Source organism: Ammospiza caudacuta, chromosome 10, assembly GCF_027887145.1.
Source record: "Ammospiza caudacuta isolate bAmmCau1 chromosome 10, bAmmCau1.pri, whole genome shotgun sequence".
Lineage (NCBI taxonomy): Eukaryota > Metazoa > Chordata > Aves > Passeriformes > Passerellidae > Ammospiza > Ammospiza caudacuta.
This window is the reverse complement of record NC_080602.1, coordinates 4,782,544-4,801,089: the sequence shown is the minus strand read 5'-3', so window position 1 is coordinate 4,801,089 and position 18,546 is coordinate 4,782,544. Positions and strand designations below refer to the sequence as shown.

Here is an 18,546-nt window from a genome sequence, read left to right as displayed (position 1 = left end):
TGAAAAAACCAAAAGGAGAAAGTGAGACCAGGACCTGCTAGCCTAGAGATTATGGGAGTGCAGCTCACTCAATGTGCCAGTGTCTCACCACATCCTTTCCTCATTGGGCCTCTCCTATTCCTCTTTGGCCATGTTTTCTTTGTGTCATCTGTGCTGCTCTTTGTTACTTGGCATTACAACGGGGCCACACATTGACACGTTTGGGGGACAATGGATCCAAAAGATCCTGTCTAGTCAAAGGTTTTCTACCTAGGTGTGTTCTGTGCTCACCAAAGGCCTGAGCAAAGAAACCAAGAGAAGTGTGCCCAAATCCCAAAGCTTTGCTCCTTTGCAATCTCCCACTGATCTGGCTCACAGGTGTCTTCAATCACAATTCCATAGCTAAGAAAAGGTCATGTATTTCACTGGGAAATGATGCACTGCTTTGGCAAAGTTCACCTGTATGTATATTTACCCGGGACAGCAGTGCAGCTGTGTTGTTTGCACCTTGTTTGCAGAAGATCATTTGGGATCTCCTTTTTGTGTCTCATGCAGAAAGGGAGCTCTTAATTATACCACGCTACCTAAACCACATTGGGATGTAGCTCTGTAGTGGTTCACAATGAAGCAGACGGCCTGCTGTGTCACTGCCAGCCCTGCTGAGCCTGCGAGGGACTGTAGTGTATCCCATGCCTGTTTTGCCTCCAAGCAGAGCTTGGTTTTCCTTATTAGTGTGGAGTAAATACAAGAGTAATAAAATGGGCAATTAAACTGGCCCCTTTGGAGGATACGCTCATGCTTTGGCATGTCAGTCCTGTACCTCATGCACCCAAGGCTTGTTACTCATCATGAAATATTTTAACAAAAAACCTCCGCTCTCATGTTACATCTGAATAAAACTGCATCAGATCATCAAGAATTCTGCTGTCAGGAACAAGACAAGAGCCTTCCGACACTCACTTGCAGCTGTCCCGGATTGCTGCAGCCCTTTGTGCAAAGCTGCTGCAGACAGAGTGTACGGAGTTGGTTTGGGCCTGTATGAAAGATCTGTGGAGCAGTGTGCAGGGCTCTCCTGGCAGGAAACTGTTTGTCCAAGCCCAGGGACACGGTGCCGGCAGGAGCGGAGCGGCCCCGCTCCCAGCCCGAGAGTCTGTGGGCTGAGCCACGCCGGGGAGACAAGGCAGCGAGGGGCTCCAGCCCAGCTGCTTCACTGCCCTGCCCGCTCCATGGAGCTCTGCCGTGGGAGAAAGCCGACACCGGATGAGTCCCCGAGCTTCCATCAGCTGCTGGAACTGCTCCGTGACAGCTCCTGTTCTTCCGAGAGAGACCCCGGCGCCTTCTTGGAACGCATGTCATGGGGGATTCTGTTTGATAATAAACTGTTGGGGGTTTTCCACTTTCATCTATCAGTAATAATTTCCCATTGCTGGAAAGGGATTGCAGGAACACTTTAGAGGAGACGACTTCTTGCACAATATCCTGTTTGAAGTTGTCTGAAACTGTGTGAGACAGATGGCTTCACACAGGAGCATCCCCAAGGCTGCTGAGGGGAAGGCACAGAGGAAGACAAACCCAGTATTTCTAAGGGAACTCCTTGACACCAAACCAACCTGAGTTGTCAAACAGCAGACCTGATGTTTCGAGACATGGGCCACAGGGGAAACCTTTCAGTGTGTTTGGTCCAGGCTGGGCTATGCTTGAGGCAAAGGTGTGTCAGTGTGTTGGATAATACTCTTTTCTTGACCTAGAGATGGGGCAACTGAGAGGTGTTTTAAAAACTTTTATTCCATTTTCAGTGTCATGAGAAGGGTGAGACAATACAGATGTTATAATTCACGCCATCACAATCAGAAGCCAACTACTTCCTAAATATTTTACATTATAAGTGTTTCTTGGTCTTTCAGCCTTTTGCCATGCCATGTTGTAGATGCGTTAAAGCCAATTATTTAAAAATACCCCTTGTGGGTCCCACTACAATGCATCTTTCATAGCTCTGTTTTTCCAAAGTCTTATTTGCAAGGCCATCTTTAGAAATATTTTTCTAGCTCCATTACTCTATCAACAATATCTGTCCTATTCCATGGAAAATTTTAAGTTAGCATTCCTTGTCTCAAGATTTATATACAGATTCATATTTTGTGGGCCTTCTATTAGGCTCTAAAAACTTTCTACAAACCCATTTCCCACATCAGTGCACTTGGCTCCTTCTCTCCTCATTGTGCCTGGCAAGCACAGGAGCCCAGAGCTCCTGCAGAACCCATCACAGCACTCAGTGGGAGCAAACTTGTGTCCAGTCCTCACCCGGAGCTGCAGTGCCCAGCATTCCACCACTCTGGAATGAGGAACTGTTCCTGCTCTTTCAGAAGGAGCTAAGGAGGTTTGGCCTTCAGATCAATTGTCTGCAGGCTCCTGCAGTGCCTGGTGCTGCTCCCTTGCCAGCGGCACCCCAGGCCAGGGGGGCACATCTGGGCTGCTGTGTCTGGCTCTGGGGCTCCCTGTTCTGGGCAGTGAGGAGGAGCTGCAGAGGCTCTGCAGGACTGACAGGATGGGCTTTGGGGCTGGCAGGAGAAGCTGAGGGACCTGGGCTGCTGGAGCTTCTGAACAGGAGGCCCAGGGCTCCTCCTGCAACTGCTCCAAGGGTGGTTTCAGAGAATCTCAGAATCAGCAAGGGTGGAACAGGCCATGGAGATCATCAAGTCCAACCTGTGCCCTGACACTGCCTTGTCTCCTCTGGGCCTCCTCTCCTCCAGGATAAACAACCCCAGCAGCTCCCTCAGCCGCTCCTCACAGCTCTTGTGCTCCAGATCCCCCCCCCACCCCCCCGCCTTGTTGCCCTTCTCTGGACACGCTCCAGCCCCTCCATGTCCTTCCAAAATTGGGGGGTCCAGAAATGCAAACAGCACTCGAGGTGCTGCCCAAGCAGTGCTGAGCACAGGGGAAGAATCCCAGCCCTGCTCCTGCTGGCCACACCATTCCTGATCCAGGCCAGGAGCCATTGGCCTCCTTGGCCACCTGGGCACACTGCTGGCTCATGTCCAGCCTGCTGTCCATCAGTGCCCCCAGGTCCCTTTCTGCCTGGCTGCTCTCCAGCCCTTCTGGCGCCTTGTTGAGGGAGGGAGGCAGGGAGGGAACGGATCCAGATCCAATCCTTCCTGAAATGTGGTGTTTGCTGGCACTGCCAGTTCCCAGATTTTGATATTTCTCTATTCTGACAGAGCCCAAGTCCAGCAATTTGCTGGCAAAGAAAGTCAAAACCAAGCAAAGACCTGGTACCTACAGCAACCCGATCTTGGGTTTGCTGACACCCCCAGTACCCAGATCGGGAATGTTTCAGATGCCTGCACAGCACAATTCCAGCAGTTTGCTGGCACAGAAAATTAGCATCTGGGAATTTCTCAGTGCCAGCAAAACCTAAATGCAGCAATTTTCTGGCAAAGAAAGCCAGAACCCAGCAGCTTCCCAGTGCTGCCACCAGCACCACCCAGGTCTGGTGTTTGCTGTGCAAGTGCCCAGATCTGGAAATTTCCCTGTCCTGGCACAGCCCAAGTCCAGCAATTTGCTGGCACAGAAAGCCAAAATCCGGCAATCTCCTGATGCCAATACAGGCACCCAGACCTGGTGTTTGCTGCCACTGCCAGTGCTCAGATCTGGATATTTCCCTGTTCTGGCAGAGCCAAGTCCAGCAATTTTCTGGTAAAGAAAGCCACAATCTGGCAATTCCCTGCTACCGTCATTGGCAATGCCAAGATCTGGTGGTTGCTGGCACCACCAGTGCCCAGATGCGGGAATTTCCCAGTGCCAACACAGCCCAAGTCTTGTAATTTTCTGGCAAAGAAAGCCAAAACCAAGCAAATACCTGGTACCTACAGCAACTCAATCTTGTGTTTGCTGACACCACAAGTGCCCAGATCCAGAATTTTTCAGGTTCCTGCACAGCATAATTCCAGCAATATGCTGGCACTGAAAGTTCACATTTCACAATTTCCTGGTGCTGGCACATTCCCCACCCAGATCTGGTGTGTGCTGGCACTGCCAGTGCCCACATCTGGCAATTTCCCGGTGCTGGCACTACCCATGTCCAGAATTCGCTGGCAAAGAAAGCTAAAACCTGTCAATTTCCCCTTGCCAGCACTGCCCAATCTGGAGTTTGCTGGCCGCAGGATCCCAGGAAAGAAGGAAGGAAAGAAAAGAGGAAGGCATCCAGATCCAGTCCTTCCTGGAGCCTGGAGCCTGAAATGGGCTGTTTGCTGGCACTGCCAGTGCCCAGATCTGGAAATTTCCCAATTCTGGCACAGCCCAAGTGCAGCAATTTGCTGGCACAGAAATCCAAAACCTGTGGCAGCTTCCTCTTACTGGCTCTGGCACCGCCCCCACATCTTGTGTGTCATGTAACCAGAACGCAGATTTGGAAATTTCTCAGGGCCAGCAGAGCCCAAATCTGGCAGATTTCTGTCGCTGGCAATGACGCCACCCACATCTGGTGTTGGCTGGCAGCGCCAGCGCCCAGATCTGAAAACTTCCTGGTGCTGGCACAGCCCAAGTCCATGGATTAGCTGGCACAGAAGGCCAAAATTTGTAACTCTGCAGGTTCTGGCTCCAGCACCATCCAGCTCTGGTGTTTGCTGGGACCGCCAGTGCCCAGATTTGGAAATTTCCTGATACCTTCACAGCCCAGGTCTAGCTAGCAATTTGGTTTTAGCTAGCTTAGGAAGAGAAGTTCCTCTTTCTGTGGAGGAACTGTGACTTTCCTTTTTCTTGGAACTGTTTACACCTGCTCTGGACTGAAAACCCAGACAAACACCGGCAGCAGCAGCTCACACCTGTGGCCCCCCGAGCTCGGGGACGCTGCATTCCAGCACCAGAGGGACTTAGAAGAGACCAAGGCAGCCAACTACAACCCACAAAAAGGACTTCCTGAATTTGCCATCTCTTCACTACTGTGAGAAGTTTGATTTAATATTATTCATTTTTCATGCTTGTGAATACTTCACTTGTGAAATAAACTTGGGTTTTTTCACTTTTCTCAAGGGAAGTCTTTTCCTGAACTATTAGGAGTAGGGGCTGCTCGAACTTGCTTTCTAGACAGACCCATTTTGGAGCTTTCCTCCCAAAATTTGCCCCAAACCAGCACAAACAGTCACAATGAAAATTTCACCAGTGGCATCATTTCCTGGTGGCAAATCTTGTGACAGAAGCTTGACCTTGTTCTCCATGAGAGATTCTTGGGAAGAGCAGACAGGAGAAGATTCCTGGAAAACAGAAACAGCTTTCCAGAAGTGAAATGAAAATGAAAGAAACAATCCAAGGTGTTTTCCTCTATTTATTTCTATGCTCCCCTTTTCCATGTTGCACTGCTTCTCCATCCCAGTAATTCCAGATGCACCTCACCTCTAAGATTGGTGACTTAGTGATTTTTAGACACTCTAAAATACCATGAGCCACACACAGTTTTCCTTCCCCTGTTTTTACTGGAAAGCAACACTAGATATGTAAGTGCAGTGCTGGGCTCAGGTAGGAATCCTACCCCAAGGGAAGTGTCCCGACAGTGTTTGACGCTCAGCAAGGACAATGCCCAGCAGCGAGCGAGGGGATCACTGTGCCAGCGTGCAGGAGTCAGGGCTCTGCATTTGGGCTCAAGGCTGCAAAGTTCCCGTGTTTGGGCAGACGGAGGGGCTGTCCCCGGGGCGCGCGGGGCTCGAACGTGGGGCTCGTGGGGCGAGCGGGGAACGGACACGGGGACGAACGGCCCCGGTGCTTCAGTTGCAGCGGCGGCAGCGGCGGCAGCGGCGGCAGCAGCAGCGGCAGCAGCAGCGGCAGCAGCAGCGGCGAGAGCACCAAAACAGATACTTCTGAACAGTCTTTCTCCTTTACTTTCTCTTTGTCTCTTTATTTCTCTTTCTCTCCCTTTCCCGCTGTCGGGCACCCTTCTCTCAGTGTCCGTTTCCCAGCGTCCCTCTCCTCTCCCCGCCTCCCTCTCCCCTGCAGGGCAGGGCCATGCCCCCGGCCCGCCCCCGGCCCCGGGCGGGGCTGCCCCGTGCCCGGCCCCGGCCGTCCCGCCGCGGTCTCGCCTCCGCCCGGCTCTGGCCGTACTGGCGGTGGCGCTGCTGGGCGGGCATCAGTGCCTGGTGCGGGGGCGGCATCGCCGCCCTTCGGCTCCGCCTGGCCCGAGCCCGGACCCGGACCCAACGCAGGGTCCGGTCCCGACCCCGGTCCCGGCCCCGGCTTCTCCCGGGGCCCGCGGAGCACACACGCGGCGCGGCCGCTCCCTCCGCCTCCGCTGCGGCTTCCCCGGCCCGAGCTCCGCCGCTCGGCAGCGCGGCCGCCGGCCCCAAGCCACCAGGGCCTGGGGCGGGTGGGGATGCCGGGCCCGGGGCGGGTGAGGGGCGCTCGGGGGCCGTTGCTGGACCCGGGCCGAGCTCTGAAAGCCGCGTCCCGCCCGCAGGGACGGCGCAGGAGGCCCTGCAGGAGCGGTACCGGCTGGGATCGCTGCTGGGGCGCGGCGGCTTCGGCAGCGTCTTTGCGGCCACGCGGCTCTCGGACGGCGCCCCGGTGAGCGGCTGGGCCGGCGGCGGACGCAGGCAGAGGGGAGGGAGGAGGAGGAGGAGGATGCGTCTGGGCATGACGGGCGGCGAGCTCAGCCCGCTGCTCTCCCTCGCTCGCAGGTGGCCATCAAACGCGTGCCGAGGGATCGCATCCGGCACTGGGGCGAGCTGGTGAGTGAGCGGAGCCAGCGGCAGCAGCCGGGCCGTGCCGGGCGAGGAGGAGCCGGGGCCCGGCGCGGTGGGAGCCGCCGTGAGCCCTGCGGGGAGAGCGGGCGTGGGTTGAGCGGGGCATGCAGAGCATCCCGGGCTGGCTGAGGGCTCCCAGAGCCCCGGCACGGCCTCGGCCCCACTGACGGCGTCGTGCTCCTCCCGCAGCCCGACGGCACCAGCGCACCCCTGGAGATCGTACTGCTGGCCAAGGTGTCCGGTCGCTGTGGCGGTGTCATTCAGCTCCTGGAGTGGCTTGAGCTCCCCGACAGCTTCCTGCTGGTGCTGGAGCGTCCGGAGCGGTGCCAGGAGCTCTCGGGTTTCCTGGCGGAGCGGGGGTTTCTGCCGGAGGAGGAGGCGCGGGAGCTGTTCCGCCAGGTGCTGGAGGCCGTGCGGCACTGCACCGCCTGCGGGGTCCTGCACCGGGACATCAAGCCCGAGAATGTCCTGCTCGACCTGGCCAGCGGGCAGCTGAAACTGATCGACTTTGGCTGTGGCGCCTTCCTCCAAGACACAGCCTACACGCAGTTTGCAGGTGAGCCCTCGCAGGGTGTGCTCCTGGGCATCTCGTGGCCCAGCCTGGGTGCAGCACTGGGATGGGATTGATGCTAAGGCCGAGTTGTTCTGGGTGGGAGGGAGAGTGGGTTTTCTCCACTACTGGGTGGGTTTTTCCTTTGTGTGTCATGGTTGGGCCTTCCTTGTGTTTCTTCTGCCCTCTTCCAAGACCAGTGGCTTCTTTTCCATCCCCAAGTTTGTGCACAAGTCCCAAGTGCTGGTGAGAGGGCAGCGCTCACCCCGTGTGCCTCTGGGGCGGCCCCACAGGCCCAGGGATGCTGGGGCCGGGCTCTGGGAGCAGCAGCAGCCCCCTGCTGAGCTGTGTCTGTGTTCCACAGGAACCCTGTCCTACAGCCCACCAGAGTGGATCCAGCACCAACGCTACCATGGCGAGGCAGCCACGATCTGGTCCCTGGGCCTCCTGCTGTGCCACCTGGTCATGGGGAAGCACCCATTCAGGAGGGGCCAGGAGATCATCCGGGGGCGAATCTTGTTCCCACGATGGCTCTCTCAAGGTGGATCCTCATCTCTGGGCACGAGGGGAATACCAGTGCTGGGAGACAGCAGCGGGCTCATGGGCAAACCACTCTGGCAGCTGCTGAGGAGGTTGCACATGTCCTGCTCTCCTGCTGTCCTCCAAACAGAGCATCCACGGGGAAGTTTAGGCCCAGCTCTGGGCACACCCAGCATGACCTGGGCATGGGAACAGGAGGGCAACTTCTCCAACTGACTGGTGATTTCTGGTTTCTCTCCCCAGCGTGCCAAGATGTCATTAAGAGGTGTTTGTCCATGCAACCCTCGGACAGGCCATCCTTAGAAGATCTTTTCTGTCATCCTTGGGTGAAGGGTGTTCCTCTGCCCTAGAAGACTGAAGAGATCCACGTGCACAGTTGGATCCAGGGGCCTGGCAGGTACCAGCTCCACACATCTCTTGGCAATCAGTGGCAAAGCAAACCAGGCTGGTTTTGTCCTGCCTGTAGCTCTGAGCAGGGGTCAGCAGAAGGGAACATGCAGCTCTTGGGCTGGAGCTGAGCTGGAGACCCGGTGTGACAAGCACTGGTGGCCACCATCCCCCTGGTTTTGTTTGTATGGTTCATGGATGGCTGGGGCCCTGGGCAGAGCCCTGACAGCCTGGTCTGACCCCAGGGAAGGAGAAGGAGCCCCTGGAGAAGCTGTTCCAAATGGGGCTGGTGCTGGAGACACCAAGGACAACCTCAAAGATGACAATCTCTTCCTTGGCCTGGCCAGCTGAAGATGATGGACTTGGATTCTGGCACCTTCTTCAAAGCCAGGCTCCAGGTCCAATTTGCAGGTGAGTCTATAGGCAGGGGGTTGCTCCCGGATCTGGGCATGGCACAGCTGGGCACCAAAGGTTCCCCCTTTGCTGGGGCAGATACAATGAATTCTTCAGTCAGCTGCCCAGCTGCTTTTTGGCTCTGGGCAGCTGCTGAGGGCTGGATGTGCCCTGGCTGGCTGCAGGCTGGGCACATGTGCTGCCCTCCTGCTCTGCTGCCAAAGGCAGCAGGGATGGGCAGCTCTGGGCACTGCCAGCATGGCCTGGGCACCGCAGGCCTTGGCACAAGGGCACAGGAGCCCTCAGCTGACGGGCGGTTTCTGCTTTCTCTCCTTGCAGCCGGGCTCTGCGGGTGCTGAGGCTGCTCTGGGCTCTGCCAGGGCTCAGCTGGGCTCAGCCCTGGGCCCAGCTGGGCTGGCTCTGCCCTCACATTGCTCTGACAGCTCTGCATCAGACGAGCCCGTTGCGAGCACAGCGCCTGAGCTTTCTGCTTTGGCAGGTGAGTGAGACTCTGCTGCAGGCCCAGAGATTGCAGCTGGGGACACACATCCAACTGGCAAGGACCCAAACTCTCCACAGTCCCAGCTGAACGCCTGGATCTGCACAGGGTGTTTTGTCTGTCCCATTCTTCCTTCTTTATTGGCTGGAATTGTGCAATTGCACTTTCTTCCTCCTCTGGCAGTGCCACGAGTGGGCCAAAGCTGGCGAGTGGGCCGTGCTCCAGAGGCAGTGCAGTCTGGAGCTGGTGGATGGAGAATTGCCCTTCTGCACTTCCACACCAGAGCAAAAAGCTGTCAGAGGGACTTTGTGACTCTAAGAAATCCCTGAAAGTTTCAATGGGAATGTTCCGCTCATTCCCAGGCTGAGAAGGAAGGTCGTCTTGTAAAGGATTTGGGCTTTGAAAGAGTTTCCATTCCCAGTCCTGCTTGGAGCTGGAAGGGCACAAAGCAACTTCCTCTTGCCTCGACCACAATTTAAAATAACAATATTGGAAACAATCCCCAAAAACTTTTTAAAAAGACTGCTGAGGTCAGTAAGATGGATCCATGCCATCAGCACATTTACAAAGTAAATAACTTTTCTTTTCAAAAGATCAGTTGCCTCTTAATTCAAAGTTAGAGATGACTTTTCACTGCACACTTGGGGTTTTTTCACACTTTCACATTTTATATAGTTTTTGATTACTTTTTCCTTTTTTTTTCCTTTCAATAGAAAACATGTCCTATAAAAGGAATGTCCTTTGCTCCTGGTTCCCATGTGGAGCAGCTCCCTTCCTGCTGGCTGAGCTGCTCAGGCAGAGCCCGGCAGCTCCTGGCCCTGCAGGGCTGAGGCTTTTCCCCGTTGCTGGGCACAGACTGATGGAGCAGCACTGCTGAACACGGGCACACAGAGGGACCAGCAGCAGCTGCCTTTGGCCACCTGGGGCTCCAAGGCCCAAACTCTGAGCAGCCAGGGCTGGAAGAGACTGGCAGCATCTGATCCCTGACTCTGGGCAGACAGGGCTGCACAAATGACCCCACAGCAGCAGCAGCAGCACATGGAGCTGACTTTGAGCACAGCCCCTGCCCCTCTTCCCTCCCGTGTGCAGCGGTGTCACAGCAGCCTGAGGCACCTGGGAGCCCCCAGGGCCAGCAGGGACTGGAGATGGCAGCCCTGGGCTCCTGGAGGCTGTGCAAGGAACGGAGCTGGGCACTCCCTGTCCATGGGGAGCTTCCAGATGGAAAAGGCTGCTGTGCCCAGGCAGCTGCAAGGGCACAGAAAGGAGGCTCTGGAGCACTGGATCTGTGCCAGTGCCACAGTCCTGGGCAGCAGCCAGCGAGCCCTGGGGGAACAGAGGGCACAGCAAGAGGGACAGAAGCAGGCAAGGGCAGAGACTGGAGAGAGCCAGGCCTGGGAGCAGGAACAGCTGCTCCATTGCACTCTTGGAGAAAGCTCTTGGCTGGTTCAAAGCGCTGAAAAGTGTGAAGGGCAGAGGAGGAGGCCACAGCAAACAAGCTCCTGTTTGCACAGCCTCCCCTCTCCGTGTCCCAGAAGGAATTGCATGGACTGTGTTCTTCTCTCCGAGCCGTCTTGTTCAGCATGAGCAGCTCAGCACCAGGAGCTGAAGGAGCTGAAGCCTCAGGCCACAGGAGCTGGGCAAAAGGGAACTTTTGGAGCAAAGGAATGCTGCTAAAATAGCCCCAGCTGAATGCAGCGGATATAATCATGGAATCACAGAATCCTTTCTGTTGGAAAAGCCCTCTGAGCTCACCCAGTACAGCCGGTCACCCAGCAGTGCCAAGCCCAGCACTAAACCACGTCCCTGAAGTGCCAAGGCCTGGACACCAGCCCTGAGTGAGGCCTGGACAGCAGGCCCTGAGCCAAAGGTGGCCTCTGGATGAACCTTCCAAGCAAAGGTTATCTTTGTATCTGCTCCCTGATGAAATATGCATGGTCATTAACACTGTGATAGATGTAGCCACTCCTTAGTGAAACATGTATTGACCTTTGTGTATTTAGAAGCCAGACAAGGCCATGAAATCTGACATCTGGCCTTGTTTGGGGCTGTATGGTCAAAGTCAGCTCCCTTGGTTCCTCCTTGAGCCCTGGCCAGGCTTTGGGAGGGACCCAAGAGGAGGATGAAAGCAGATGTTGCCACACTAGCAGTGCTGTCAGTTTGTTCATTCAGCACTGTCAGAGCTGGGCCCTCTCCCAGCGGGGTTGGAGCCTCACCTGGGGCTGGAGGCACCTGCAGGAATTCCCAGTGCCCAGGAGTGGCTCTGCAGCCCTTGGCTGTGACAGCTTCCCCAGCTGCTGTGTGGGTCTGGGGGATGGTAAAGGCTGAGGGTAAATGCTGCTGGATCTTTGTTAATCACTGCAGGCAATCTTTGGTGGGGATGGTTGGGTGCATTGCTGAGCTGCTCCTTTTGTGATTCTTTGCTGCTCTGAGCTGCAGGAAATGACACTGATTCCTTCAGCTGGAGTCTGTATCTCTGGTGCTGACCCTGCCCACTGGTAAAACAAAACTGGCACAGTCTGGCCAGATGCCAACAAAATGTCATTTGTTCAATGTAAATGTGAGGAATCAGTCCCATCAGAAATTGCCAGCTGGGAAGCCCTTCCCTGGAGTTCCCTGGCTCTGGAGTGGGCTGAGGTCGGAGCCCCTTGTGAGCAGTGGGGCAGTCGGGTAAAAGAAGCTGCACCCCTGGATGGCTTCAAGTGCATCCAAAAATTGCAAATGGAAAAGGAAAACACCTTGTGGGTTTGGGCAGACAAAGATGAATTTGTTGAGAGTACATAGGAAACAGCACTTTCAGAAGGAACAATGATTATTGGAATGCTCCCACATGGAGCAACAGAAGGTTTTAATCTTGAGCTAATATGCATTTGTACAAGTGAAATATTGATATAATAAATATCTATATACATATTTATAGTATATAAAGACATATATATATATATATTAATATATTCACATATATATGTGGGTATATATGTGTATACACATATGTGTAAAAAATATGTATATATTTTTTATATTGTTTAACACATCCTGCCAGACCAGATCTCCCTGTTTGCTCTAAGGGCCCCTGTGGAAAATGCTCTGATCCACGGGGCTCCGTGCGAAGGCTGCTGTGACACTGAGGGACTTGCACAGGAATTCCATCCAGGAGCCTGGGTGCCCCTCAGGGACTGGGACCCAGCCCCTTCCAGACAGAGGGGAAAGGGCCCCCTAAGCCTTGTTAGCCACAGACAGCATGGTAAAGCTGAACAGCAAAGGGCCTGGGGGCATTATTCTGGAATTAAAAAGGTGCCAGCTCCATGGACAACAGAATTCTTGTTCCTAACTCGAATGAGATTGAGAAAAAATAATGAAGAACGGTGTCACTAAAGTACTACTGATGTCTGTAAGGTGTACCTTGATAGTCAGCCAGAATCTTTGTCTGCCACAAATACCTCTGGTGTTTCACCAAGGGATTGGTCATCAAAATATAATGATGGGTTATGATGGATTGCTGAGCTTCTTTTGTAATTCTTTGCTAATGATGATGTGCTTTGCTGAGCTTATCCTTTTGTAAATCTCTGCAGCTGTGCATGATATAAATGACACAATTCCTTAACTTGGTGTCTGTGTCTTTGGTAGTGACCCTGCCCACTGGTGAAACAGGGCCCCCTTTTGCCTAAGTGTTACCTGGGAAGGCAAAAGCCCTCCCTCCAAAATTCCCCCCTTCCTCCCTGTTCCCCCCTTCATACCCTGAGCATGATGTGCTCTGGTCTGGGGTATGCCCGGGCTCAGTTTGGGTCCCCTGTCCTGGCTGTGTCCCCTGCCCAGCTCCCCCGCAGCCCCAGCCCCTCCCCAGCGTGGCTGGACGAGGGGCAGGACAGGCCTTGGCTGTGCTGCAGCTCAGCAAGAACAAAACCATCTCTGCGTGCTCAGCGCTGTGCTCAGCACCCGGCCCAGCAGTGTCTCAGTGCCAGGGGCTGTGCCCTCAGTCCCTGCCGGGGGTTTCCATGGCAACTGCCAGGCCAGGTGACCCAGGTGTCCCCCCAGTGCCGGTTGCCATGGAAACAGTGCCCAGCCCTGCCCCTTTCTGTCTGGCTGACCTGGCCTTTGGCCCTGGCAGTGCCGGTGGCTGCTGGTTCCTGGTGCCAGAGCGGCCAGCGCGGCACAGGGCAGGTGGCCATGGCACAGCCCCCAGCAAGGGATCCCCTCTGGCTCTGGGCACTGACACCAGCCCTGAGCAAGGGCCCAGGGCAGCTTTCCATGGCCACCAACCATCACAACGGCTCTGGGCATTGGTTGCCATTGCACCAAACCAAGGAACGGGTCCCCGTGGCCGTTGCCATGGCACCTGGTGGCACCAACGAGTGTCACTGCAATTGTACCTGGAACAGCCCTGGCACTGCTTTGTCCCAGGGTTGCCATGGCAGCCAAGGGCAGCAACAGCTCTGCAGGCAAGTGGCCATGGAACCTGGCTGCAGAAATGGCTCCTTGGGCTGGTTTCCAAGGAAACCTGAACTGATGGGGGTTGCCATGGCACCCAAACCCAGCAGTGGGGTCCTTGCAGTGTCCATGGCAACAGTCCCTTGCAATGGCACCACTGCATGTTGGGATGATGATGCACCCTCACAGCTGGCCCAGGGCAGGTCTGGAGTGCTTCTGGTGGCAGCTTGGGCTTGGCACACAGTTGAGGAGGATGTCTGTTTTCAGTGGGGAAACTCAGGAGTTTTAGATTGCTTCAAAAACAAATGAAGGAAAATCCCTCTTTGGCTGTGTGCAGCCACTTCTCCAAGCAAAGCAGGTTCCAGGTGAGTGAGGAGAGAGACCATGGGCTTGGGAAATATGAAGCAAGGTTGTCCACACTGGCTCAGAGCTCAAGGCACCACTTCTCTGAGCAGGCCAGGGCTCCTTAGGAGAGTCCCTGGATCAATATCAGTCACTGAATGCTGCAATCACCTCTTGTGTAATAAGAACAGCAATAAAAAGACACCCTTTAAAATAGGACTACATATTTCCTGGAAGCTCTTTGAACTATTTCTCCATAACTGTCAAAGGAAAACCTCCTAATGAACTACACTGGAGCAGAGGGAAATCAAGGCAGAGCCAGGGTTTGTCAGGACTTGCTTGATCCTCATGAGCCTCACTGTGCATTTGGAGTGAGCCCTTGAACCTCAGGGCCTGGGAGGAGATTGCACAAACCTTGCCAGGAGTCAAAGGCAGAGGAAACACCCCAAGTGTCTCCAGGCATTCATGGCTCCCTCTGAGGTCCCTCTCCAACACAGGCTCCTCATGGACTCCTTGGAGGAGAGAATTTGTGGCCAGGATGGCACAAAAACCTCTCAGACAGTGTGGAAAAGAAAATCTAAAGTACCTTCAACACCTTGAGTGTCTCAAAGCATTAATGAGCCCCATTTCCTGTCAGTACAAAGCTCTCCAGGGACTAATTAACGCAGATAATTGGGGCCATGATTGGACAAATATCTCCCAGAGTCTATCCCAAGGGAAACACCAAATACCTTAAAAGAACTGAAGTACCTTGAAGCATTTATGAGCCCCACTGAGTGGTGTTACTGACAAAGCCTCTCTAAGGACTAATTGCAACACATAATTAGAGGCCATGATTGCACAAAGCTCTCAGAGACTCCAAGGCAAAAGCAAAACCCAAAGTCCTTTGAAAAACCTGCAGTCCCTGGAAGCATGAAGGAGCCCCCAGGACCATTCCTGAGCAAGGCTCCCCAGGGACTCCTTCCAGCAGATCCTTGAGGCCATGGGATGTGGGCTAGGGGAGGATGCTGAGGGCAGGACAAGGGGCTGACAGTGCCCAGCCTGGCTGGGGCTGTGCCAGGAGGCCCCCGTGCCTCAGGACAAGGTGTCTCCTCCCAGCCCTTGGTGGCACAGACCCTGCTGTGCCCCAGGGCACCAAGACTTGGCTTCTCTTTGTCCCCACCTGTCATCACTGCCTCCAGTTCTCTGCTCTGCCTGGGGCCTGGGGACACTTTCCCTGTGGTGTCCCTGACAGGGATCTCTTCAAAATACAAGAAACTTCAGTGTTTCAATAGAACTGAGTTCTTAAGGGTTCTTGAGGGTTGTGTGACATCACAAAGCTGGCTTTGACATCACAGAGCTTGCTGTGACATCACAGAGCAGGGTGTGAGGCTATAGAGCAGTGTCTGCTCTCATAGAGGGTGGCTCTGAGGCATCAGAGAGTAGGTTGTGACCTCACCTGGTGGCTGTGTAACATCATAGAGGAGGCTGTGACATCACAGACCAGATTGTGACATCACAGGGTGACTTTGTGACATCAGTCTTCTGCGATGTCACAGCACTGCTGTATGAAATCACAGGGTGACATAGAGTTGGCTCTGTGATATCACAGGGTCAGTGTGATATCACAGGGTCAGTGTGACATCACAGGGGCTGTGTGACATCATGGGGGCAGCATGACATCACAGGGGCTATGTGACATCACAGGGGCTGTGTGACATCACAGGGGCAGTGTGACATCACAGGGGCAGTGTGACATCACAGGTGCTGTGTGAGGTCACTGGGGAGGTCACTCTGCCCCGGCCCCCCTCACTGTTCCCCCCAGAGCAGTCCAACCCTGCTCGTGCACAGCGGGGTCCCCTGTCCCCCCGGGTCCCCCAGCCCCGCAGCCTCCCCCAGAGGATGTTCCACGGGATCGACCCCAGAGCCTGACACGGGGACGGGGGGACGGGGCCCTGGGCGTGGGACAGGGGGACAGGGACCCCCCGGCAGCGTCCCCGTGTCCCCCAGGGCCAGAGCCTGGGCCAGGGCTCCTTCACCCTGTTACAAACGAGGCCTTGAGAGCGCTGAAAAACCCCCGGCAAGGGATCAGCCAAAACCAGATTTAATATTAAGGGACAGCAGCACAAAGTTCCTTGGCAAGAGTCACTCTGCTCCTGACTGGACACTTCAGGCACACCAAGGAAACAAAGCAACTACAAAACCAAACAGAATCCAGGCAATAAAACCAGAAATTAACCTGGAACTGTCCCTGTGTGTGCATGTGTGAGTGACACAAGGACAGCAAGGGCAAGGATAAAAGGAACATGGCCTGAAAGCTTAACAGAGCTCAAACTTAACAGGACTTTACTTATACATTAACCTTAACTGATACTTTCAACCTCACAGTTTAGCAAAAGAGCAGAGTATAACAGCATGTAACCTAACTTAAACCTATGACTTCGCAATTTAACAGAGGAATAACACTTAACAATATTGAACTTAACATAAAACTTATACTAAAGGTAACTGCTTAGCAAAAGAAAACCTCTCAGCAGCATTTAACTTCACTTAGGCCTTGTGATTTAACCTTCCCTACAGGCCTGACTGACTCAGCTATCCAAGGCACTCAAGCCCCTCAGAGTGCAGCATTTCTGCCACATTTCTCCAGCACAGGCACTCCTGTGTGCACACAGACACAAAGAGTCAGTGCAAGGCACCTGTGAGCAATTCCCCTGAGGGCAGGAAATGCTCACTGTGGGTCCTTTGGCATCTCCCCAGCGGGTGAAGGGTTGAGCCTGGAGGAGTGGGGGGATCGGCCCAGGCTCCGTCGTTGTTCAGGATCCCCGAGTGCAGCAAACGGGAGAGTTCCCGGCTGGGAGAGGCCCCACTCAGAGGGAGTGGCTGGCCCAGGAGAGCTCCAAGGGCTCCTTTTGGAGCGCTGTTTGCAGGGCCCCAAGAGAGGGGCTTCAGTCCCAGCAATGGTTCATCCTGGCCGCACTTGGCATCAGCAGCTTTCTTTGGCAGTGTGAGAACAGGGATGTTGTGCCGCTCAGGGAACACAAACAGGTCCCAGGACTGCTCCTATAGGAACCAGGAGCTGGTTGGGCAGCAGCAGTGCCTGGAGCAGACAGTATTTGTGATGAGCTGCAGAGGAGCTGAGCCTGGGGCTGTTGGCCAAGGCTGAGGCCCAGGGAGCATTTCTCAGCTGGCAGGGCGGCCTGAGAAGGGGAGGGGGGAATGCAGCAGCACAGGCCCATGGAACCAAGGGACCATTGTGACCCTGTGGGGCCCTGTGAGACCAAGAGACCATTGTGACACTGTGGGGCCCTGTGAGACCAAGAGACCATTGTGACACTGTGGGACCCTGTGACAACAAGGGACCATTGTGACACTGTGGGGCCTCATGGAATCATGGAGAGCACTGTGACGTTGCTGGGCCTCATGGATCCATGGGGACTGTACTGACGCTGTGTGGCTCCATGGAATGTAGGGATCATTGTGACACTGAGAGGCCTCATCAAAACAAGGGGCCATTGTGACAGCGTGGGTCTGCATGGAACCATGGAGACCATTCGGACACTTTGGGGTGTTATGGAACCAAGGGGCCATGGTGACACTGAGGGGCACCATGGAAACACAGAGACCATTGTGACACTCAAGGGACTCATGGAAACGCAGAGACCATTGTGACGCTGTGAGGCCTCATGGAATCAGTGAGACCATTGTGATCCTGGGAGGACCATTGTGATATTGTGGGGCCTCGTGAAACCAAGAGGCCGTTGTGACACTGCAGGTCTTCTTGTAATCAAGGGGCCATTGTGACACTGCTGGAACCCATGGAATCAAGTCACCATTCTGACACTGCGGGGCCCCATGGATCCAAGGAACCATTGTGACAATATGGAGCCCCACAAAACCAAGGGAACACAAAACAAGTCTGGCTGCTTTGGCCTCCCATAGACTGCCTGACTGGTCCAACTGACCTTTGCATGTTGAGTGTCACTTCTCATCTGCTGCTGAAACACTGAGGCTCTGTGCTTTCCTTCCCAATGGAAAAGAACTGTCCTCCTGCTCTAGGCACCCATGGCCAGAATTGGGATTTCACCTCCAAAGGTCCTTATATCCAGGGATTCTTCCAATAGGAATATTGCCAGGACAAGTCTGTCTGGCAGTGGTTTCACAAGGGTCACCTCTCATCCGTCCCCAAAACATTGGGAAAGGCTCCATGCTCTCCTTCCTAAGGAAAGAACTGTCTGCTTCTCCAGGTGCCCATGGCTGAGATTGGGTTTCCACCTCCAAAATTCCCTAAATCCAAACTCTGCAATTACTGACAATCTAGCTGGCCGTGGCCTGCTGAGGCTCTCACTTGCCTTCCAAACCTTGAGGCTCTGTGCTTTCCTTCCCATGGAAAAGAACTGTCCTTCTCAGCCAGGTGCCCATGGCCACAATTGGGATTTCACCTCCAACACTGCCTGTTTTGACAGACTGGAGGAGATTGTTGGCTCTAAACATTTTGTGTGTGGGGGAGGAAGGGGCAGGTCCAGCCTTGCCCTGCCCTGTAAGCCCAGCCCTGCCCTGCCCTGTGACCCCAATCCCCTCAGGGGCCTTCAGTGGGTTTACGGTTTCTACCTGAAGGGCGGCACCCTGAACCCCCAGCACCGCCGTTCCACCCTGGGCACTGGGGCCCTCTTGGCTCTACTCAGTGCTGCCGCTGTACTCGGGGCACCCTAAACGCCGCTAGG

The 18,546-nt window shown here is 54.7% G+C and overlaps 1 pseudogene; it reads left to right on the top strand.

Annotated features, from left to right (window-relative positions):
* Positions 1 to 18,535, top strand: part of LOC131562131 (serine/threonine-protein kinase pim-1-like) — a 30,045-nt pseudogene extending 11,510 nt beyond the window's left edge.
* The last annotated feature ends 11 nt before the right edge of the window (positions 18,536 to 18,546 follow it).